This window comes from Anomalospiza imberbis, chromosome 3 (genome assembly GCF_031753505.1).
Source record: "Anomalospiza imberbis isolate Cuckoo-Finch-1a 21T00152 chromosome 3, ASM3175350v1, whole genome shotgun sequence".
Taxonomy (NCBI): domain Eukaryota; kingdom Metazoa; phylum Chordata; class Aves; order Passeriformes; family Viduidae; genus Anomalospiza; species Anomalospiza imberbis.
Genome location: NC_089683.1, coordinates 10,334,054 through 10,358,742, shown reverse-complemented (window position 1 = coordinate 10,358,742; position 24,689 = coordinate 10,334,054). Strand labels below are relative to the sequence as shown.

At 44.0% G+C, this 24,689-nt stretch overlaps 2 long non-coding RNA genes across 2 annotated transcripts; both read left to right on the top strand.

The window, feature by feature from the left end:
* LOC137471997 (uncharacterized) lies at nucleotides 1–22,094 on the top strand. The gene is made up of 3 exons (XR_010997954.1): nucleotides 1–497; nucleotides 1,391–1,483; nucleotides 21,834–22,094. It is a non-coding gene; the product is annotated as an uncharacterized lncRNA (long non-coding RNA).
* On the top strand, nucleotides 3,389–6,405 carry LOC137471996 (uncharacterized). Its single transcript, XR_010997953.1, has 3 exons — nucleotides 3,389–4,856; nucleotides 5,319–5,447; nucleotides 5,592–6,405. It is a non-coding gene; the product is annotated as an uncharacterized lncRNA (long non-coding RNA).
* Nucleotides 22,095–24,689: the final 2,595 nt, after the last annotated feature.

Sequence of the window (24,689 nt, the reverse complement as noted above, 5' to 3'; positions counted from 1 at the left end):
CCATCATGTTGGGGCTGGCTAGACCAGAGAGAGGTGCAGACATAAAACAAAGCTATCCTGGTTGGGAAGGAGGGAAAAGAGGGAAAATATCTAATTAACCAAATATATACCCAGGGCCCAATGCTGCCCTTAGTACAGCTGTACTCCATTTTTGTGCCACAGGCAGAATTTAATCCATAGAGTGAGCTGATTTATTTTCTTCTGATCTTTTGTAGCAGCAGATTCAGTCACTTACCTGCATAAAACTACTTCTTTCCCATAAAACTCTGTCTTCATTTTACCCAGTGGATTAGCACTGCTCAGTCTGTGGCCTTTTGCATCTGTGCAGCCATCTGAGAAAACAAGCCTTTTGCCATATAGCTTAAATTAATAAAGCTGAATTTTTCCCTTCACCAAGGCCAGCAAACTGAAAAAGGCAGAAGCCCTCCAGAGTGGTTTTAGACATAGAGGTCATAGGGAGAGAAAGACAGAGGAGAAAGAGCCTGTACAAAAGTCAGGTGAAGAATGAATGGAAAATGTGTTTGCATTCATTATCTTGTTCCTTCTGACTCTTCATCTCATTTCCTTTTCGATGGGTGAACGGGGTAAGTGGGTCTCAGGTTGTCTGTGTTTAGTGGAGTACAAGGAAATCCTGTTGCAATGCACATCACTTATGGCACAGTTTGGTGGTGTAGGTTTTGTGATGTTCAGGGAAGGAAGATCTTTTCATTGGCAGCTGAAACATCCTACATAAAACTAGGCTGTGCTTTCTCCCTGCAGTCACTGCTGGTGGCTCACTGAATAGGAACTCTCTCTAAAAAGATAAGCTCAGCCTGAAGACTAGGGATCAATTGGAATGGGTGGAAATCAAAACAAGGCTGTTGGGTTTTTCTTTTTCTCTTGGCAGCTGATGAATTTTCCCAATGTAGAATGATTTGGAGCCAAGATTTTTTTCCAGAGCTCCAAGATTGTTACTTTGCCTGTTCATACACTTTCTTTTTCTAACAGGGTTTTATTTTTCAAATCAATTTTTCATCAGATCAATAACGGAGTAGCTTGTGGAGACCTGCTCACATGTGAACCTGGAGAGTGGAGGGGAAAACCCAAACCAGTATTGCTGCATCGTTGATGGCGCAGAGGCTCAGATAACAATTATGGCTACTGGATATTTAGGCTCTACATTTAACCCATCTCTCCTGGCTACCTTTACAGCTCACGTTTAAACAACAAGCACTTTCTCTTTCCCAAAGCTTTTCCTTAATTGGATTTTTGTTATGCTTTTGTTCCTTCTCATCTGTGGCTTAAGGAACTGTAAAAAATTAGCTTGGAGGGACAAAAAAGAACCAGCACTTTAATTTCAGGCAGGAATTACACAGCTTTCCTAAAAAGTCATTTTGCCTCTTGCTTACAGGATGGAAAGGGAAGGCATTTTGTTCTGCACAAGTTGGTGATGATCCTGAGATGCAAGTTTAAATCAGCAAATGCATTTAAATCAGCATTTATGGTAAAGGGAAGGGCTTTGGGAAGGTGATGACTTTTATACTCTCTTTGCCCTGTACCTTTTCGTGTGGTCTCACTGGTCCCACAGGGTAGCAGAGCTGGGACTGGCACAGAGGCTGCTTGGCTCCTGTTCCAGTTCCCAGTGGCTGAACCATCCCTGACCACAATAACTGCATTGCTGTGTGTTAAACTGAGGACTTCACACCAGGCTGTGTGTGCTTTATCTCATGAACAGCCATGTCACCTGGGGCAGAGGGCATAGCCCTCCCCAGGAGGGGAGAGGGAGCACACCAGTGACTGAAACCCCCTCACCCACAGCATCACTGAAAGCATCCGCACTGGAAATAAGAGCATCCTCTTCTGCCCCAGCACAGCTGAAGGGGGGTGAGCTGCAGCAGAAGGTGAGAGCAAACAGGGTACGATGCCCACCAAGAGCCCTTTGGAAGACAAACAAGCAGTGCAGAGGGTCTCACTGCTTTTTCAGTAGATCCCTGCAATAACATTTCAGTCAGGAAATATAATTCAAATAACATGGTGGGCAACTGGATATTGGCAATGAGGGAATAAGAAGATATTTTGTACCTCACTGCATAGCAAGATTTTTCAGTACAGAGCTACAAAATGCCCCCACTGTGCTCTGGAGTTATCAATCTCCATGGTAGTATATCCTACAGAGGTCCTTCAATAAAATTAGGGATTCAACCTTCTTCAAGAAGGTTCAACTACTGACACACACTGTGCATGTTTCTGCCCCTCCAAGATTTTCATGGGGTTGTGTCCCATATATTCACAAATGTACACAAACATTCATCCTGATAGCACAAATGCTTCTAAAAGTTCAAGAACTCAAGAGCAATGCTTGCTCTGCCATTGTATAATTTTGCCAGTTTTCAAAATGCACTGGACACCAATTGCCAGCTTTTTTGAAGAAGCTTTCACTCACAGGCCTTGACTAAGAAACGCTGCAGATTTGGTGATAAAGGGATGGTGAGATTTTTCTGAAGCCACACTGGTCACTGTGATGGCAGCTGAATTCAGGCCTGAACTCCTGATTTGGGGGATGGAGCTGTACCCCTCTGAATAAATAGCAGCATTCAGTGGGCATCCTGAAGTCACTGAGTGCTAGATAGCTTTCTTCTTCTCCCCAGAAGATTGCAGCATCAGGTTGTGTCAGAGCTGCAGCTGCTGCCAAGGATAGAACTGCTGCCAGGGATCTGGAGACCTGCTAATTTCTATTCTACTTTTCTGGATTTGTTGCCTTGTAAAAGAAGCATTGTCTTTCATAAGGACAGGGCTTTGCATTGTTGCAATGTTTTTCACTTCCAAATCACTTTACAAACATTCAGTGGTGCATCTCACAACACGCCTCTATTGGACTGTGGATATGTTTTATCTTAATTTTATACTTGTATTTAATCAAGTAAACAGGAAACTAGTTTCTTGTCAAATCTTCATCTTGTGGCCCTCAGGCTAGACCCACAGGCACAGTTCTGTCCTCTGTCTGGCTTGGGGTTGGTCTATAATCAGCCTGGGATGGCATTGCTACAGAAAAACAGCCCAGAGAATGATCTGAGGGCAAGGTGCCAATGCCAACACCAGGCCCAGGGTGACTGAATGTCATTGTTTTACCTCCAAGTGTAAATGTTTAAGCTCTTGGGCATTTGCAATCTTCTCTTCTTAGCCTGTTCTAGACAGTGAATGGCATTTTGCTGCCACAGCTCATCCTCTCTTACCAAAGGGTTTATTTTATAGTAATCTATTCCCTTCAGTTTATAGCCACACAGGCCAACAGAAAATGACCCAGCGATGAAATGTGGTTGTATAAATCTCTCCCAAAGCATATTTTCATTATCCATTAACTCTATACAGTAAACAGTGAAGGACAGGTAATAGACATCAGGAAAGCAGGATGGTTGAACACTCATCCTGGAGGAGACCAAAACATCCCATGAGCTGCCAGGCTGCTGCTGGGAGCCTGGTGCTCCTGTCCCTTCAGCCTGGACAGATTTTACACTCCCCAGAGGACCTAAATAGTTTTTAGTGACTACACCATGTGTTCTTATTTTCCTGTCCTGTATCAGCATATTCACACATCCATATGATAAGCTTTTCAAATTTTATTTCTTTTAATTTTAGTGAATAAGATATATACAAATATCTATAAAATATATTCAGGCTGCCAAGAGAAGTTGTGGATGCCCCATCCCTGGAAGTGTTCAAGGCCAGGTTGAATGGGTCTTTGAGCAACCTGGTCTAGTGGAAGTTGTTCCTGCCTGTGGCAGGGATGTTGGAACTGGATAATCTTTAAAGCCCCTTTCAACCCAAACCATTCTAGAATTCTATGATTCTGTGACAACCATCAGACCACAGTCTGAAGCTTCCAAATAACCTTATTTTTGATCAACTGCACTCACTTTTAACGTGATGATGCACTGAGATTTGAATTGTGGTTTGAAAGCTAAATAAGTCATCAAGGATACAGCTTGGAGTCCCATCTCTGTTGCTCAGACCTCCCAGCCAGGATACAGTTCAGCAAACCATGCCAGGCTCCTTTTCAAACTGCATTTTCCAGAGGCTCTTTGTAAATAAAAAGGCTGCAAAAATCCCCTGACTGTTCAATGAGGGCAAACCCCAGGGAGTTGGAGTGCTTGGTCTCTGTGCCTCTCATTCGACAGCCTTTTTAACACGAGAGTTTGGCAGAGGCCAGTGACTCACTTGAGAGGAAAATCCACAGGATGGTAGTTCCTCATTCTCAGAGACTTTAATCTGAGCATCAGGGTGCATCTGCTGAGAGGTTAAATCCATGAATACTGTTCAGGTTTCAATTTAATATTTTGAGGCCAAACACCACATCTGAAAACTTGACACTGCTCTTGTCCTTGCAGTCCCCTGTACCAGATTGAACAATTAACCCACCCATATGTGTTTGTAAAGCACAGTAAGACAAATAAAGGCTGAATTTCCCAAACTGTGACCACAGCATATGAACCTATAGACATAAGCAGAAAAGTTCCCCACATCAATGGATTTCTTGCTGGTCTGGATCACTTGCATGTCAGTATTTCCTGTCTCTATTAAGAATTATGGCTGTAATCCTACAGGAATGGTTCTTTAGTTTTTAAAGTGCAGCTAACCATCAGACGGGCAAGATAGCGCAAGCCACACGGGCTGAGCTCGTCTGTGATCTCACCCCATTACACAATAGTGTGAGGAGCCCCAGTGGTGTAACATTGCACAGAACAAGCTCCAAGGAGTTTGGGGGTTATAGACAGTCCTGAGGAATCATTTTATGTCATGGGAGAGAAGAATGGCAATGAACAGGAGTTCAAAGTCCAGATTGCCATTAGGCCAGCAAAACACATTCCTAGAATCTGCGAGTACACAAAGACATCACAGTTGGCTCATTTCCTTTCCTCTTGCCTGTAGCAGCCACAGCTCCAGCCCTACTTTATTTGCACTACATCAACGTGTCAATGAAATGTGGCTGTGGGGCCTCATCCTTACCCAGTAGGTGTGAGGTAGCTCTGTGTGAATTGCAGCCAAGGCTCAGGCTGGCAGCTCTGTCCTGGGCAGGGAAACATTATTTCCATTACATTATCTCTTTTGTTTATTGGCTTTTCTTTTTCCCCTTAAAGGGATTTATATTTAAACCATAAAATATGATCAGATTCAAACTGGTTCTGGACTGGGTCTCCTCAGAAGGGTTTGTATTTTAAGTTTCTTTTTAATTTTCCCATAACATTGACATGTCTGCTTGTCAGGAAGCACAGTGATAGGCAGGCTGGGCTTAAATCCACCAAATTCAGTTTGGATTTATATTATCACTGAACTCCTGCCAGGGGGTGAGGCAATGGCAGGCTGAAGGCTGAGGGAAGAGCTGAGGACCCAGGGGAGAAGGGATCACTCTGGAAGAGCAAGAGAGAAAACAGAGGTCTACAAAATGAGGGTCCCACCCTAAAACCCAGAAGGTGCAGAAAGAAAAAAAAAACTGTTAATCTACCCCTAATGCCAACCCACCCCTTGCAGAGATTGCTGCCAAAGATACACAGGAGGTATTTTGCTCTCCAAGCCTTTGCTGGTCCTTGTGTTTTAGAGCATCTCTGCTTTTTCAGGCCTGATCCCTGGTTCTCTCCCTGCTGCTGAGGGTGGAGTAAACTTGGATGCCCTGGATGTCTGCACTTACTTCTGCTGCCCCTGTGTATCATGGCAGGGGAGGGGGATTATGCCATTTTGCTGGATTTTAGATGATACCTCGTGTTTGCTGGGCTTTGCCCTCAGCTGTGATGAGCACAGTCTTTAAAAGAAACCTCAGATTCATCTGTGTGCTCAGTGCTATGCAGACCTTTAATGTTTCCCAAAATGCATCCTAACGTCCCTTCTGTTCCTTCCTGGGAGCCTTTGTGTAGCAACCTCCTGTGGTTGTTTTAGTTATCTGTATACTTTTCTCCTTGAATCAGATGACTTCTCCCTTCCTAAACAGATTACAGAAAGTATTCCTCACCCAGACACCATGAGTCTTTCCGCCCCCAGCAATTGCCAAACAGCTCCTCGCTGAGCCTCTCTTTCTATAAATAATACATGCCCAGATTTCTTAAATTCTTGGTCATCTTCCTTGATTCAGCTACATGTCAATGACCTCTCTTATGACAAACAAGTACATCTGCACTGGAATCCCATTTAATAACTTATTTCCCTTATTATATAAATACAAACATATAATGTAGTCCTTTGTGTGTGGAGCAGCATGGAAATTACCATGATGGTTTCTGCACCCCATTAGCAGCTCTGACCTGATTTATCATAGGCTGTCTCACATCGCCTCTTACTCGGTGTTTTCCATGGATGAAGTGCAGACAAGCCACGTACGAGGAGCTCGTGGATTTGTGTCATGTGTGATGAAACAGGAGAGGATGGACAGAACTCATGCCAGCTGAGATGCTCTAGCTAAACTCCAAATTATCAAGTCCCTCTCTCTATCCACTTGGTTTAATCCAATCCCCTTATCTCTGTCAGAGTGACATGCTTGTTTTTCCCACATTGCTCCCTACAAATCGTGGTACAAGAACAGCTTCACCATAAATGTGGTGAGTGGAGCCAAGGCATCATCTTCCCAGCATGGATCATCTCTATGGGTGTGGTAACAGAAGTGAGATTCCCACACTCAGCCCAAAGAATCCAGTGGAAACAATGAGATCAGAAGCAGAAGCACATGAGATTCATTCCAGTGTAACCAGTAAAGCATCAGTTACCAAGTCAATAGTTCATTTTTCTCCACAGAACACTTTCCTGCAGAAGAGGATTTCCTTTATGTCCATATTGACTTTATCTCCAAAATGTCTCTCTCCCCTTGGAAAGGCAACCTGTCTCCTGCTGCTTTTTATGGCCAATAATGCACACCATCCTTAAGAAGGAATAGATACTTCCCACACCTTTTTTACCCTTACAGCATCTGCGGACCGAAGCCTCCTCCCTGAGCTGTCACACTTGCCATGCAGTACTGCTGTGTTGCAAAACAGGGGGGCTGCTTTCCCAAATTTCTCCATTCCAGAGTTCTGCTGTTGTCTCATGCCCTGACCTGCTCTGTTTCCACACACATGAGCACCCTCCTTCCCCCACCCTCTCTGTGTGGGTAGCTCATGGCCCTGCCACACTCGTGTTTCTCCTGTGAGGAGACACCCTCCACCCTCTTTACAGCCACCCCATAACTACTGGAACACTGTGATGAGATTTCCCCTAGGCCTTCTCTTCTCCGAGGAGAAGGGACCTAACTCCTTCAGTCTTTCTGCCAAACCCTTGAGCTCAGGCATGTCCTGCTAGACACACCATGTTTATAAAGGATCTCCTTGCACAGCCCGTGTTTACTGCCCATGACCCTGCCATTCTGCCATGTTTATGTTCCATGGCCCCTATTTACATAGCTTGACATCCAAGGCCCTGCTGCCTGGCCCTGTTTTACTCTCCCAACATCTGTCGCTCACTGCACCTTTGCTCTTGGATTGAAAACTCAAAATGAAATGCAGTCATAAGCAGAAGATTAAAAAACCACAAGTGAAACAAGACACCTAAATCCTTGTGTACTTGTGCTGATGTCCTTGATAGGAATTGATCCTTCCACCCGCCTTGATATGCAGCCAATGGACCCTTTGTACTGTGTGGGATGCAGAGATCAAAACATGCACATTTAATGAGCTCATTTCTAACAATATTTTGAAGTTGTCTTTTTCTACTCTGTCTCCTAAATTCTCCCTGGCTATGCTTTGCATTTCCCTCATTAGAAACATGCTCTACCAGTCAGGCTGCTGACATTGCAGAGAAAGTTGCTGCCCTCGATTGGAAGCTGAAACATAATTTGGGGTGCCTAAACTCATATTCATGCACACACACACACACACGTGCACACACAGAGCATTAAAACTCTCAAACATCCATTAAACTTTTTAACCGAAGTAGCGCACTAAAATTCAGGATTTTGTAAAAGAAATCCAGTTACAGAGAGAAAGCTGAAGATGGGTTCAAATATTTTTATACGGCTGCTTTGTCACAAGAAAATAAAAAGTCCTACTTCCCTGAAGACAGGAGCAGCAAGTTACTATTCACACAGAACTGGCTTTCTTTTAATCACAGTTCCCAAGCTACATGAGCTTTTCCTAGGTTTTCTCTCCTGCCCACTCTGCCCAGCAACACATGTCTTTGATTTCACAGGCTGTCTGCCTCCCTCTCTTGCAGCTTCAGAGCTGGGTGTCTCTGTTCCTCAGCCACGGGCTCACCCACTGCTCTGTTTGCACATCCAAACTCTGCACGATCCATGGAAAAATGTCCTCACTGGGATCTATCAAATTCCTATGTTATCAGTGCCTTTCTTTGTGCTTACTTTGAGCTTTTGAGACTCCTGGTTTCCTAAGAGACCTCTCACAGTTAAATTAAACAAAGGCTGGGGAAGACGTGCTGGCCAGAAGCTTTTGCTCAGCCTCCATCACAACTTTCTTCTGTTCCACAGCCAGGCTGACATCCCCTTCCCTGTGCTGGGGACACACTGGAGAGGCTTCAGCCAAGTGTCCTCCAATATCCTGTCACCCTGTAGTCAGTGCCAACCCTTCCAGAGCTGTCAGAGCAGGCTCTCCCATACCTGCTTCTCTGCTCTCAGCCTGACTATTTTGGAGCTACTCAGCCGCTCATACAAGAGGCAGATCTGACACAAGCCTCCCATAAAAGGGTGGACCAGGATGGGACCAGTTTCTGCTGCCAGTGTGGTGGCTGGGAGGGATGCCCACAGCCCCGAGCACTCCAGGAGCACAAAATGTCAGATTTCAATCAGCACCAAGCTCTGGCTGTGATGAGGATGTTGGCATGCACTTCAAAAAGCTTGAACTCATCAGCACTGGAGTGTTGTGCTGTCAAGGTCAATTATTATCATTACGCGTAGTCCTGCTATGTGACTCAGCTCACAAATTGTTTCTTTCCACCCCACAATGGATTGCAGACAGAAATAAACCCAGTTTCATGAGTGTATGAAGAGCACATGCTCAGTAGCTTCATGCACACCATGGGTCACACATATCCCATGCTGTCCATCAGCAGTTCAGTGGAAGCTCCTGTCCCATGATACACAGCAACAGCACAGCAACTCTCCAAACTGCAATAGGGAGCTAGAACTTAATGTAACTACACATTTCCCCTCCTCAGAGCCCTGCAGCTCACCTGTGGCTGCTGAGGTGTGTCGGCCTGCTCTTTTAAAGGTTTTAAAGTTCTTTTAAAAGTTTTCTATGCCTTCTGATGTTTACATAGTTCTACTGGACTTTCTCACGCATTTTCACATAAATAATGATTGTTTTGCATTCTTCCTGGGAGGAGAGAACTGATGGACTGTTGGTTTGACCAGTGTGGTTGGAGCGGTGGCAATTTCTTCCTTCAATCCACTGTCACTTTTGGAATTATATCTATTGAGGGGTCAGAAATAAAAGTTTCTTCCTTTTGCTCCTTTGATTTTAGTGTGCGTGCGTTATTTTATTTTGTGTCGTAGTGCAAAGAGGTGTGCAGTGCTCCCTGGGTGCACACACCACAGGTTGTGGTTTCTGATACTGCAGCACATGTGCTGTTAGAAAAGTGCCCTTTTTTCCCTCAAAATTCACCTGGTTACAGTGTGCATCCATAGCTTTTATTATCCCTTTTTTTTTTTTTAAGTTTCAGTTTTTCAAAACAAATGCATATACTGTAGTCAAAGTCCCTTCACTCTTGTTTTTGATAATTTGAGGAGGCTGGTCTGTATTTCTCATTAGAAGTGTTTTGCTCAACTAATTCCCATGACACTCTTCTTGACTTCTTCTGTTTGCCAGAGTATTTTAAAAAGGGCACCAGAACTGTGAGATTTTTTTTTCAGGATCAGCTTTAGACAATTAGCGAGGCAAAATATGTTCTCTGCTGCTACTAAACAACTTCCTTACTTGTACAGACAGAAATAGCTTTATCCTCTTCTGTCACTCTGAGAGTTGGTATTTTGTTGCTTGACTGATACGATCCCTCAATCCTTCCAGTGTAATGGCTTTTCAGGGCCAGCCTCACTCTGCAGATGGTCAGCTCTCTTTGCTATGAAATCTGTCATTTTCCAGCTCCCTAATTTAAAATACAGGTTGTTTGAATCAGCTCAATTTATCTCTCTCTCCAGCTGATTCTGGATGACAGCCTTATCTCCATCATTATTTATCATCCTGTCAAACTTTGTGTCACCTGCAGCAAGTTATCTCAGCAATGTTCCTTATATGCACTCCCAGAACAGTGCAGAAAATTTTGAGCAGCATTGATTATACAGTGATCCCTGCAGTTCATCACTAGATGATTCCCCATTGACAGTCACTGTTTGAGACCTACCAATTAACATGTTCACAGTCCAATTAATGTGTGCTTTACTGGCAGTGTATGCTGGTCTTTGTAATTGCAATGGTACAGGAGTACCAAGCTCTGAGAACCCCTATTTACCATCACCACTCAGCTGTTCAGTCCCCCCAATAATTAAATCAGACTAGTCTGAATAAGACAGTGGATCGTGAATTATGTTCTTATAAGTTCCTTCTTTGTGAAATGAATCTTGCTAATGGAATTATTCCCATTACCTTGTCTGAGAGACGTGGGATACCTGGCCTGTAGTTATGCAAATAATATTGATTTCCATGTGTGACTGCCTTAACATGGGACCATTTCTTCCCTCTTGAACTTTACAGCTTTTTCAATGTTTATAATCAGTGCACTAAGTCTGCCTCCCCTAACTCCTTTGTGGCTCTGGAGTTCAAGTTACCTGGACCTGCTGATTCTCCAACACATTCACCATTGTCCTCTTAATGGACTGGGAAGCCACAGAAACCCACTGCTGTCTTTCTTGCCAATACAGAAATTCTTACTGAGTGGTTTTGCTTTCTTCAGTGGATCTCCCAAAAGGAGGTTTCTGATTGCAGTTTTACAAGGAAGTTTTGCAGTCTGGTCCCTGTGCCAAGTTCCCCCATTCACGTAGGCTGTTTTTGTCTGGCTCAGCTCTATCTGGGTATGAGGATGTTGGCAAATAGGACTGGCAGAGACTTGCTGTGACATAATCTTGAGGCCTTATGATATAATCCCTTTCACAAACTGTTTAAGCTTAGAAGTGACTGGATTGTTTGTTTCTCTGGGAAAGGCTCAGAGTGACATTCCCCTGGAAGAAACTTCTTCCCAATTTCCAACCTAACCTTATTCATGGCTAGCTTATAAATAATTTGCTGCACCAACATTTTCCTTTTCCTTAAGCATCTTTTCCATGTCTCACAGGTACCCTTATATTGTATAACAGCTGTTTTATACAACACAGTCTTGGATGGCAGTGGCTAAGGAGCCAAGGTGTTTTTGTTTCTCTTCTCTGAGCTTGCTCCAGTTTGAATCCTTCTTTCCTTACCTTAGGATGACTAAATGATGTCTTATTGAGGCTTTGCTTAACAATACTGATATTTCCTCTTTTTTTTTGCTGGTGATAGTTTACTTGATGTGTCCCTCTCTCATGAATGCCTTATTTCATTCATTTTTGATTCTTCTTATGGGGTGGACACACCGAGGAAATGGAAAGAAAAGTAAAAGTACCAATAAAATAAATCATAGACTGTGATTTCCAAATTCTCCACAATATCTTAGGGTTGTAATGAGACTTTTATGGATGTTTCAGCTCTACTGCAGTTTTCTGTAGTGCTTAGGTGTGTGATGTACATGTGGCCCTTACATTCAAATTCTGGTAAACCCCTACCTGCACATTTAGGTTCTTAAAACACTGGCCTTAAGCACAAGGAGCACCTCTGTAAAATGATTCACTTAAATGCATTTTAAACCATTCCCTTAGAGGTCCTACAGTGGGCATCATGTGCAGCTCTGAGAGCAGTGTAGATGGGATGTGTCAGTAGTGTCTAATTATGACTGTATGGAAAGTCTTCAAAGTATTTGGTTAATAAAAGGAACAGGAGCATTTTCCTTAAATAGTCTTATACCAGGAAAAACCTAATACTAGTTTTTCCTAGAAGATTGAAGGGTAGCTCACTGAAAGACCTTGATACAGAAAAGGAACATGTGTAGGATCCCTGGCCTTCACACTTTTTTCTCCTCTGGGAGCTGAGTGACCAATATTTTTATGATATTGGCTCTCTTCTTTTTATATCCTGCTTGTCACCTTACACCTTCAGAATATTGTCCTTTGTCCCATCCATCAAGGATCCAGCTTCCCACACACAGAAAGGGAATACCCAAGAAGGCCAGCAGGAGGAGAGGAGGCAGAGGATGGTGACTACATGAGGAAGACCCATGTGTGCCTCAATTCATCTGCCACGAGAGGCAACTGAGGACTTTGAGATACAGGTCTGTAAAATCATGAAGAGGGCCAGCTGAGAAGAACTGTCTGCTTTTGCTGTCTCTACAAGAGGAAAACAAAGATAAAAGATGCAAATTCAAAACTCACAGAATGAAATGCTTCTTTACACAGTGCCTGAGCCCATAAGCTATGGGCGTGTGTAGGCTGACAAAGTACATGGGGCAAGTGTCGTGCTACATTTGCATTTTCCTTGTATATTTCCCTAGGTATCCATTTTTGATCCCTGTTGGCAGCACGATTATGGGCTGCCTAAGCCTTTGGCTGGAGCTGGCACGAATGTGTTCTAGCTTTGTGCGGAGTAGGTGCACGTCTGCTTAGTGTGTCAGCACTGCACCATCAGACACAGTCTATTGACCTACTTCCTCATGGTACTGCCTGGATGGGGAAGCAGGAGAGAGGTTTGGGTGGAACTGTTCTTGTTCCTGGCTCCTGTCCTTGGCAAATGTATATTGCAGCAGGCCTGAGATCAGCTGCATCTCTGATCACAACTGATGTGCATTGCTGTTAATTGTTTTCTCTTTGCTCGGCAGTGGTGTGCCAGGGTGGCTGCCCCTCATTCCAACACCTTGGCTTTATGTTACAAATAAAGCCATTTTGGAAGGAGCTGAGTTTAAAGCAGCGCTACTGCTTTGCTTTCTCCTCCATCCTTGGCTGCACAGTCTCCTGCCACCTCTCCTCTGCTCTGCTACTCGTCTTACTCTACAGTAAGTCGATTCAGGGATTCAGTCCCCCAGACATTGTTTCCTGTATTGTGGGGTTCTGGTTCCTAAGGGTTAGCACCACAAGGTGGTTCACAACGAGGTCAGAGTACTCTTACTGGCCCAAGGGAACAGGGATGGGAAAGGGAAACAGGAGTATACTTTTCATGAGCTGCTGTGAGTTTGACTCTGCATAATGAACATTTTATCCCAGAAAACTTTGAATCTACTTGGATGGAGAGTTTACACCTCTGTCCATACCACTTCACTGTGGAGCCAAATTTGCATATTAGAGTCCTTTGAAAGATGATTTTGAAAAAAACAAAAATATGGGTATTTTCCTGTATTTTCCGTTCAAGCATTAATTTCTTAGAAACAAAAACCATTGTTAGTCACATCTGCATGAAAGACATAGAAGGAAAAATTATTTTAACATATGATTATTGTTAATGGAGATAAAATAATTAAGCAGTCTGGAATTAAATTTATGGCAGTATTTTTCAAAACAGAAAATCAAAACTGTGCTTGCATTACATTATTGATATAGAGCCTCTGCTCTGATAATGTTAGGCATCTAATAGCAATTTCAAGCATTTAATTAGACTAATTCTTCGGGTTAATACATCATCTTGCACTTCAAATTATCTTTATGCTCTTTACAAATAGCTACAAATTAAGCCTTATGCTACTCCTGCCAAGTCAGTTAATAGTATTATGCCAGGGATGTGAGGTCCAAAGGGGTTTGACTCTTTCCTCTCCTCTCATGCTTCCCATGGGAGGCAAATGTTTGCTCCAACCTTATGCTCCTCTGCCTGGTGCTGAAGTTAGATGACAGGGACCTAAACCCTGGAGGAAAGTGACCAAATTTTGCTAAAAGAGTCAATGGTGACAAGCTGGGAGTGCTTGGACTCAAGTGAGAAATAGTTTGGAACAGTTTATATTTGGGATTCTGGTCACCTGGAGGTGGACACTGCTGGGACTCAATGCATCTCAGAAACACTAGGGTACTTACTTTTAGATGGTGTAAGACAGAAAAGGGGGGTGGGAGGAGGAGCAAACAGCACAGAGCAAGGTCAGGACTGCTGATGATGGTGTCCGTGATGGACTCAGACCCAGGGTGTGATGAACTGCAGGTGGTGGCCAATGCTGCCAGCTTGGCGTAGGCACCAGCTTGGTGATGTGCTCCAGGACGTACCTGTTCCCCTGCCACTGGAAAAGCTTTACATGGGACTATGAATGTGGTTCTCTAAATGGGTTGTTTCTTATCAACAACCATTTCTCACATTTCTCCTGGGTTCCCTCCTCTTGCCCTCCTCTCAAGCCATGCTCTGCTTAAGGGGTTGGTCATATTCCTGCCCCTAACACAGGGCACAAAGGCCAGAGAGGTCCAGAGAAGCCACAGGGGCTTCCTCAACACCTCAGTGCATGCAGAAACACCACATCTTTGGGGAGCATTCCCAGCAAGGGGTAACCAGTCCAGGTCTGACCTTGTCCTCACTGTGGGCAGATGGAAACTCATGATTCATAATTACTCTGTGTGTTGTTATTTAGAACATAATTATCCACTTTTTCTGCATCCCAGAGAGGAAGAGGATGGGGTAAAGTACAGTCCCTCGTTCCACCAACCTGCCAGAGCCAGGGCTCTCCCTCTAGCCATGAATGAGGGACTGAATGACCCCATATTGTATTGACTCTAAACAGCCATCCCTGATGGTCTGCACTTCCCCCCCTTTCAGAAATCCTCACATCTAGACAAGTCCTTTTCCAATCTGTTCATCTCAATGGTAAAATTTTCCCATATTTGGATTAGATTGATTTGCATTGATGAGATATGAGATGATGGGGGGTTTAAAATTTATTTTGGGGAAGTAACTTTCTCACACAGACCAAATTTTGGTCTCATTGTCTAAATCCACATTCTTTAGTCTGTTCAAAGCTCAACACTGTGTTGGTTATATGAACATCTTCTAACAAAGGCTACTGATCTTCATTATTACTACCAAGAGGTAATGGCCACATAAAATCACTTTGCCATCCAGTGAGATATGGAAGGAGTTCTCATGTGCTGAAGCTGTGGTTAGAGATGAGCCCTCTCTGCCCTGTGACAGTGTGATTTAAGAGCAGGAAATTCCTTGGAATAACCAGCTCCTTGTCCCAGCTGAGAGAGGCTGATAAAAGCCCTGTGAAATGTTTAACTGTGCATAGTAGCAGAAGATTAAGAACAGATGTGATCTAGAAAATCAACTTCATCTACAGCAAACACAGACTTCTGCCCAGCATCCCTGGCTCTAGCAACATCTGGCACACTGTGCCTGGCTGGTAAGGGCTCTGCCTGGCACCTCTGCACCTTGTCCTCCTGCTGCCTTCTCCCTGCTGGCACATGGGAAGAGCTGATTTTTTCCCTTTTCTCAGGAGCTGCCTTTATATCTGATTAAATCACATAACCATAGAATGGTTTGTGTTGGAAGGGACCTTAGAGATCATGCAGTTCCAGCCCCTCACCGCGGGCAGGGACAGCTTCCCCTGCCGTGGATATTCCTGTGGTATAAACACCCCCAGCCACATCCTGGTGCCTGAGATCACAGAGGTCACAACGCTGCTGTTCTCAGCCAGGGACATGGGAAGAGCTCGTGTTGCAGGGAGTGGTAATACACATTCTTAGGCAAACTGAGAGGGCTGGAAAAAGCCGACAGACAGTGCAGTCTCAGACCCCTTTGCTACACATCTCAAGGACCTTCTGAGACCAAAATTTGCCTTCCTTCATTAGGAGTTGGACTCAATCACCCTTCCAACTCAGCATATTATGTGGTTCTATGATTAAAAGGGGTTATTTGAAAGGCAGTGACCACAGGGTGGCTCAGCTGACAGGTACACCGTGGCATTTGCAAAGTGGCCAAGGCATGTTTGGGCTCCAGACTTAGCTTGGGTATTTTCTGCCCACAGCTGAGCACTTGGATTATCCCTCTCTCCATGTGACCTACAGCACTGTGAAGAAAAGAAGTTTTTATTGGGCCCATTTTGGTGCTAGCTGTTGGGGGACTTCCAGGAATGTATTTCATGTGTGCAGTGGTGACCTGGGCTGCTGCATCCCAGGATGGCTCTGAGCCCTGGGGGTGAGCTGGGGTAGGGGGTGGGGGACAGCCGGCCCTCTGGGTCAGACCATGGCTGGCTGCAGGACGTGGGTGCCTGATCCACTGAAGACCTGCCTTGGTTAGATGTGAATGTGAAGTGCCTCAAAACAGGGAAGAGTTTGGAATCGAAACATCATTTTAGGATCATTACAGGAACTGGGCAGAATGTGGATGCACAAACTCACATTTCAGTTTCTCAAAAGACATGACTCTATTTTCCAAGTGGCAAATTACCAGAGCTTTCCAGGTACTGACAACTCAGAGCTTTCAGTGACTCCAGTTGCAACATTTCTGACAGTATAATTTACTTTTTTTCTGGGTGCCTTGTAAAGGGGTTCAGGAGTGTGAATTTTGGTCCTGGGCTTTGAAGCTTCATCCAGTCACAATATTTCTCTGCTCCCTGGCTCTAATTCCATGGCCTTGTGCTTTGGATTTACATTACTTACCTTCTCTACATTTCGTTATCTTTATGGTGTTACCCAGCAGATATTTTCATAAGAATTTATTTACTTGTAAGTGTCAAGTGTTTTCACAATAAATTCAAGGGGAAAAAAGTGAGAGTAATTCCTTTGCACAGAGACTACAGTCACTCAGGCAGTTCTTTCCTTCCTTAGGACCAAGTGAATGGGAATGGGATGTTTTTGGTTGCTATCCAGAGGTGGCTGGCTGGCTCTGACTCACTGCATGCAGCTTTACCTGCAGCCACTGAAACACTCTGAGTCACAAGGAGAGGCAGGGCAGCTGACAGTAAGAGGTAATCACACAAAGGATATTACAGCCATGAAGGCACTTCAGGCACTGCTCCTGGTGGACAGCAGCAGCGGGGCACAAATGCATCTAGGTAGTTCTTAATTAACTACAAAAAGTGCCTGGGTCCCTTTTCCCCCCTCTCTCTCTTATTTCCCAGACCATAAACCAAATCTTCAGCAGGTATAAACTGGCACAGGCTTTCTGACTTCAAAGGAGCTGCATTGGTTTGAACCAACAAAGATTCTGGTGCCATATGGCCCTAATTATGTTAATGTGAGGCCCAAAGGATGCAGTGCAATAATAAAAAGGAAATACTGTGTGATCCATCATCACTTTGGCACTCAAGGCAGGACTTTCAAAGGTATTTAGGCACCAAAAGCAGCAGACAGGTGCGTCGAAGATTTTCTGTGTTCCATTTCCCCACGACAAAAATTGATTTCCTTTCTGTCCCAAACCAGGCTTGAGAGCCCCCAAAAAGAGAGTAGAAACATTTTATTTTTATTACCATGGAAATAAGAGGGGTCTTTCTAAAGTGGACTTCTAACTCCTTTGTTTCTAGACCTCTCTGAGTGCTTGGCAGGTCCCAGGGCTGGCAGGGCCTGCAGACACTCCAAGGGTCCAGGTGAGGTGGCTGCCAGGCATCGCTGGAGCGAAACTTCGGCAGCAGGTAAGGATCTCCACAGGAGGAATGATTCCAGCCAGGCTCACTCGCCCCCAGGGAGTGGCTAAGCCACACAGCCCCATCAGCACAGCTCCTTGCAGTGTTATCCCAGCATATGGGGCTGCAGGAGGATATGGGGAGGACAAGTGCCACTTACTCCTGTCCTCGGTGGATAGAAGCCTACTGCACCCTGAGCTCCCATCGGTATGGAAACCTTCAACAGCACGGAAACCGCCTTTGATTTTAAATCCAAACAACTAACTGCTGTTATTCTTGGACATTTTCCTCATATTTTCCATCTCATGGATGATTAAAAACAAATTATTGCATTAAGGTGTTTGAAGTTAGGATGCTCCGTGCACCAGTTGTTTGTTTCTAAGTCCTTGACAAGAATTTCCTGTTGATCTGGTTTTACGTTGTCTTTACCTAAAACAAATCTTCTCCAGGGACTGAAGTAGTCCCTAAATAGTTTTAAAAGGGTTCTTCCATCTCAGGCTCTTTTCTAACAGCCTTGTAATCTTTGTCCTGCCAGGGAATGAAGCAAGATTGCTGAAAGCATATTCAGGTTGCCCTAAAGGAGTGGGAAAGAGATTGCTTAATAAGGCAAGAGCTACATCCCACATAATAATTGTCACAGTCATCTTTCATTGTTCTGATGCCTTTTATATTGGTGCTGTCTGTAGTGTATTTGGGAGTGATGCAATGCTGATGCTGTAATAACCTGGTAAGCAGTTGCATAGATTCCTTTTAGCAAACAAAAGGTCACCATTTCACAGAGTTCCCAGCATGAAAATGTGTTTATTGATGGCTTGCATTTTGTATTATTTTGTTCTTTAGCTACTTTACTGTTCAGCTTACCCAGTCCCAGGGCACAGATGTACTCATGGTGTGGTGCTGCTGCCCTTCGAAAGAGCTTGCAGTAGTCGATTCTTTTGCTGTAATCCCAGCATGTACTAATGTGTCAGGAGTATACATTACCCTTGGGACTGGCCAGGAAATTCAGAAAGTGAAGAGTAAGGTAAACCAAATGCTAGGCTGCCTATGTGTGGGAGCAAGGTTTAAGTCTCTACTCTGCCTGAGCCAAGCCAGTTAATAGATATAGGGCTCCTGAAAGCTTGTAGATGCTTCTCTGCTCTGTTAGCCTGCAGTGGGCCTCTCTAAATTTAATAAGAATTTTTTATTTTCCTTTTTTTTTAACTCTTAAAAGCAACTCTCAGAGTGGGTTTGATCAAACCAAACATATTTCCGATAAAAACTTGGGTTTTGCATTTTGACATTTCCTGGTGAGAAGACTTTTGCTGCTGAGATCCCAAATGAGTTCTGGGCAGCTGCAGTGAACACAAGGGACACTGAGTCAGAAGGGTGATCCCAAATTCTTGCATGTAGAAGGTACAAACAGTCCTGTCACCTGGTTGCAATACAGCCACTCCAGTAATAAACCAAAAAATTATGGATGGTGCCCTATGAGATAAAATATCCAAAAGATATTGTCAAAATCTATGCTGCTTAAAATAGCATGGCCTCTTACAATTTTAATTTCAGCAAATGAAGGTTTACAAGATGAAACCCCAGTCCTGCACATTTTTGTGACTGTAACTAATGTCACACATGTAAGCAATGTTTCCCCTTTGACTCAAGTTATTTATTAGCATAAATATTTGTGAGATCAGAACATTAACACCTAACTAACATGTTTTAGTATAAAATAGCAACAACTCATATGCAAGTCTCAATGGTTTCTGTATTTTTCTATAAAATACCTGGAGTTCCTATATACTGTGCAGCAGGGAGCAAAACAATTCTGCTTTTAAAAATTCACAGGACTTGTTGATTCATACGCAACTGAGAAAAAATGTGGAAAAAATATTTATTGCAAATTCCTCAAATATTTACCAGGTGAAACATCAATAACAAGACCTTAAATAGACTCTTAATTCCACAGTGAGGTATTTAAACAGTGTTCTGAATTTCAAACTTGCTGGGAAACAACACTGCTTATTGACACCTTTTCTGAAGACCAAACAACAGACGTTCACTCTTGCTATAGAAGAAAAAGCTATATTTAGCCATTCATCTGCAACATTTTCATTTCTACTTCTCTTGCGTGACATTTCATCCTTGTGGTTGGGTAAAGGATGTTCATCTAATCGGTACAAATGCTTTGCAGCACCCAGGTATTGTGTTCTCATTAACTCATAAGCCTTCTTATGTTTATAAAATGCTCTGAATATTTACTGGGGAACTGGACAATGCTGGTTCATTGTTACAGAGCATAAGTGTATGCAAAAGTCTCTTTTGCATTTCCCATATTTTGCAACCATTTTCTTTTCCTCTTCTTGAGTCATAATCTCTGCAGAGAGCTCTGTGATGAAATCCTGAGTGCAATTAGGCTAAAGGATTTATTATGATTCATCCAGAACAGGGGTAACTGTGTGAACTTCATCTAAAACATGAAGGCTTTTCCCCAGCATTTACTTTAGTCTAAAATCTGACACTGCTTTTTCACTTTCCTCAGAGCTCCTGAGATTTTTAAACCGTGTGGGCCAAATTCCAGGTATCTCTAATATCGGCAAGAAACTGGGGTTGAATCCAGACAAAATATAGGAGTTTCACTTTTAGCCGTGCTCCTGGAAAAACGAGGGATTTGATCTTTTATTTGATATAACATGGATCAGGCCTTCAAATCAGACACTTGGAAATGGCTATGACTGAAGTGAGGAGGAAAAGGCTGGAAGGAGTCTAAAAGATGAGGAGGCTCCACTGTAGCCACCACATTATGCAATTTCCCTTACAAGTATATTTATTATCATGTAAAATCAGCTGAAATGTTTGCCCCTGCAGTCTTACTGCTCACTACAAGAGAGCACAGGGATGGTTGCACACACCCAGGTGGGATCAGACATCTACCTAGCCCAGGGTCCCGTCCCTGTCCCTGTCCCATGTGGTGCAGGCAGGACATGGGAATGGAGCAAACAGATGTCCAGCCTACCCACAGTGGTGTCCCAGCCTCTCTCACTCAAAGCACAGGGCCTTCTGCACCAGAGGGAGGGACTTTGCATTTCATACCCTCATGGGCTTTTGTCTGATATGAATTCATCCAGCTAGTTGTTTGAAATCATGTGAAGGCTTAACATTCATATGGTCACATGGAAATGGTGGGGGGTTTTTGGCTTAAAGGCATCTTGCTCAAGTACCTGCTGGGTGGCCCCTTCCACTTCTACAGCATCCTTGGAAAAAAATGGCAAAGCTCCTCTTTGTAGATACCAAACGTGAGCTTTTAAAGCATCAAGACATGATTTCTACATTTAAAGCCCAAAGGAACAGGTAAAAATCATCCAAGGAGTATTGAAGGGATGCTGCAGAACACTGTGAGGAGCCCACTTGATGCCATCACATGGCACTGCCAGGAGCCCATGGAAGGGCAGACACTGTTTGGGTCACTTGCTCCAGGTGAACTGGCATGGGCAGAGGTGCAGCCCCAGCCCATGCAGCTGCACAGAGAGAGAGCTGAGACCTGTCAGGGGGACAGCAGCAGAGCTCCTCAAACAGAGCAAATCAAAGGCCTGGAGAAGTCAGGAGGAGTTATTTATGTGGAGGGGTAATGTTAGCTGGAGTATAATTGCTTTGGGGCTGCTCTTGGACAATTGCTTTCTGGCTGCTCTTAAACTTTTGCTTTCAGGTTGACCTCTCCCCGTTCATCTGGAGCTGCTCTGCTGCTTTATTAGTTACTATTGGTAATTGCAGCCTGCAGCTATGGGCCAAAAGAGCATGGGGAAGAAATAAAACACGGGAAGAGGGCTCTGCTCAGGAGGGTCTGTTACAGAGAGGCCTCTGCTGAAACATGGCTCGTCCCTCTGCAGAGCAGAGCCATTGCAGTCTGAGCTATGGCTGTGCCCAGAGCTGAGGTGGAGGGGTTAAGGTGATGCAGGCTCACCATAAGCCACCAAGTGTAAACTGAGGTGTGGAGGTAGTTTAGGAGAGTAAATGGCAGTTTTGGAGAGCTCAGAGGACTCAGAGCTGTGGGAGGAGCAGCTGGGACCTTCCTGTGGTTGTTTCTTCTGTGGCAGAGGTAAAGCCCTGGTACCCTGCTGGGGCCAGGCAGCGACCCCAGTTTTCCCCAGCAAATTGCATCTTGTTTTCAACCTCCGGGATCATAGATGATGTTAAGTGCCAGTTGCCACCAAGATGGAGATGTCATTTGGTTTCCCAGGTACCTGAATACTTGTGTGAGGAATCTCCAGTGGCTGAGTCTGGCCTGGCTGGATTGAGGAACAGCTCTTCCAGGAGGATTTCATCATTCTGAGTCAGATTGATGTGCTGATGTGCCATGTGGCTTTATGGAGAGGATTGAAACAGAGCTTTGCTGAACAGACTCAGAAAATCCCTGATTTTGGAGTAGCTGGAGGCTGGAAAAGTACTTGGAAACACAGTGTGTACACTCAATGAGTTTTTGCTCTTCCCTAGGTGTCTGCTTAATACAACTATTTGAATTTTTAATTCAAGAGAACAGAAAAACAAGGAGGGAAAAAGGAGGGAGGCAGTACCAGTCTGCCCCCATATACATCCCCAAAGTTCTCCACCATGAAACACACAGTGATGTGTGATGGAAAACCAGCCTTGACCCCAATGTCCTTGGACAGGCTGTGGTGGTAGGGACAGGGTGACACTTCCACAGTGACAGCAAAGGAGGTGCAAAGGCAGCAGTGCTGCAGACAGTGGTGTCAAGTCCTAGATGGACGTAGAAAACCCCTGTGACCAATTGAAAGGTGATAAGGATGTCTCAGCATGCTCCTTCATTGCCAGCTGGAAGGGGAATTGGATTTGCCTCTGGATGGGAAAAATAAATGTAGTGAAATTCCTAAGGAAGACTCTCCTCCCATTACTTCTGCAAGTTACCTAAAAACCCAGAGTCTCTTTAATGCAAACTGCAAGCACTGCCATTATAAATAAAGTGGCACTAGTTCTGCTACAGGAAAGTGCTTTAGCACTATATTGCTTCAGCATGCAATTCAGATACTCTTTAACACTTTCCCAAAGTGTTTCCCATATCTCTTAAGCAAAACAGACTCCCCAATTTCCAAATCAGGCTCTCCAATCTGCCTACAGCTAAAGCAGTTGCAGTTTAATTGGGATGTGTAAGCACGTGTGTGCTTCCGTGCATGTATACATGGCCCTCTAATATTTTTAAATCTTCTTACATGAAAAAAAAATATTTTGTGCCTGGATAAGGGGGGAAAAAAGAAAGTAATTTATTTACTGAACTTGCAAAGCCGTAGTTCCCAGGGACAGGAGCACAGAGTATTCAGAAGCTTCCCAAATCAAATTGTTGAGCTTTTTTTTTTAATTTTCATGCCTGCTAATTGCTCTGTGCAGCTGGTTTTATTTAAGAGGTTAGTATTTTGAAGTTGAAATGAGGACATATTGCAAACTTCACCCCACAGTTCACTGTTCTATGTACTCTGCACAGCAGCTCAGACTGTTAATCATAGGTGAGGGTTAACAAAGCCAAACTGATGCAAGTGCAGGGAGACATGAGGATACAGCCAGACAGAGCAGGTTAGAGCTGTAAACAAAGACACTGTCCCAGTGAAGGATGTGCATATTGCGAAATATGTCAGCTCAATGCATCCTTTTGCACTGCAGTGTGAGGAATTCATGCAGAAGTCCTATTGCAGGTAAGGAAACCCTCCAGTGCCATCAGGATCACATGCCTGACTTATTTGCTCTGTCTGGGGGAAGATCTGGACAGGCTCTCCCGGCAGGGTCAGGGGGTCTCCACTCACGGGTCTGGTATGGTGCTACAGAGTGTGAGCGGGGCAGACACTGAACACACAGCCCTCGACCTTCTCGAGGCTGTTCCCAGGCACTGGTCCTGCCCCCGGCCATGCCCTGCATCTGCAGGTGCTCCCTGCACTACAGAGGTGTCTGAACAGGTTGGTGTCAGTGAGAGCTGGTCTGTGCTTCCCCGATGAGATGCTTAATGATCCAAATATTATCCAAACAACTCGAATACATACACCACCTTGACTGAAAAGTAGGGAAGCACCTTTCCAGCTTCATCTTATGCATCAGATGGCACCAAATGCCAGATATTTTGGCTTTTGTTTTCATCTGACTCCTGTAATTTCTGGTAAATAGATTCAACAAACAACTCATCAGCAGCAAAGTTCAGACACAACTTTCCCTTCATACATTCCCTCCTTCCCACCCACTGCTTGAAATTGTGCAAATACACAAACCGATTATGGGGTTAAAACAAAAATAAACAATTTGTCCTTCATCAAGACAGTTCGTATTGCACATGACCTAGGTGTGGCATAATGAGGCTGCTGCAAGGCAACCCAAATCCAAAACCATTTCACCAGTCCAGCCAGTCGTGCTTGCTCAGGTTGAAGGTGGCAGTGCTGCTACCTCTTCCAACAGGCTGCTTCCCCCTTGGGAAAATGTTAGACTGGGAGGACCAAGGGTGTGGAGCAGCATTCCCAGCTCTGTTTAGCATTGTCCAAGGAATGGGTAATGTAAAAGGAATGAAAGGAATTGTGTCTTCTGGTAGAATTAATCCCTTGAGGATTTGCAGTCTGTAAGCAAGGTCAGGCTGGGCCATATAGAAGGCAAAAGCAAGCATTTAGCTGGGAGAACTGAAACTTTTCATGTGAAAAAAAAAAGTTTCTTTCATTCTGTTTGCTAACAAACAGGAGAAAATAAAAGAAGAAAAAAAAATAATCCCAAAACCAAAAATTACATTGGAAATTTAGAAGACAAAACAGCTATTAATTGAAGTATGCCATTTTTTTCCATGCCTCAAAGGACTGAAAGACTAAGTACTTTCAGTATCTAGACCCCTTTCACTAAATAAGTTTCCCACTGTTTTCAGGGCAAATGCAGTGTAATCAAATTCTGTGTTTAAAAAAACAACCCAAGAATAATTGAGTTAAAAATCCAAATTTCTACCTGAGGAGAAGTGTTTTGAAGGGTAGTTTGTTGCTATTGAACTTGCTAGTAAATTACATTGTACATTGTCAAAAAAGGTTGTTAGCAGCCACGGGGTAGGTGGGTTACATATTTTTAGTATCTGGCATGTAAAATATTTTATTAAC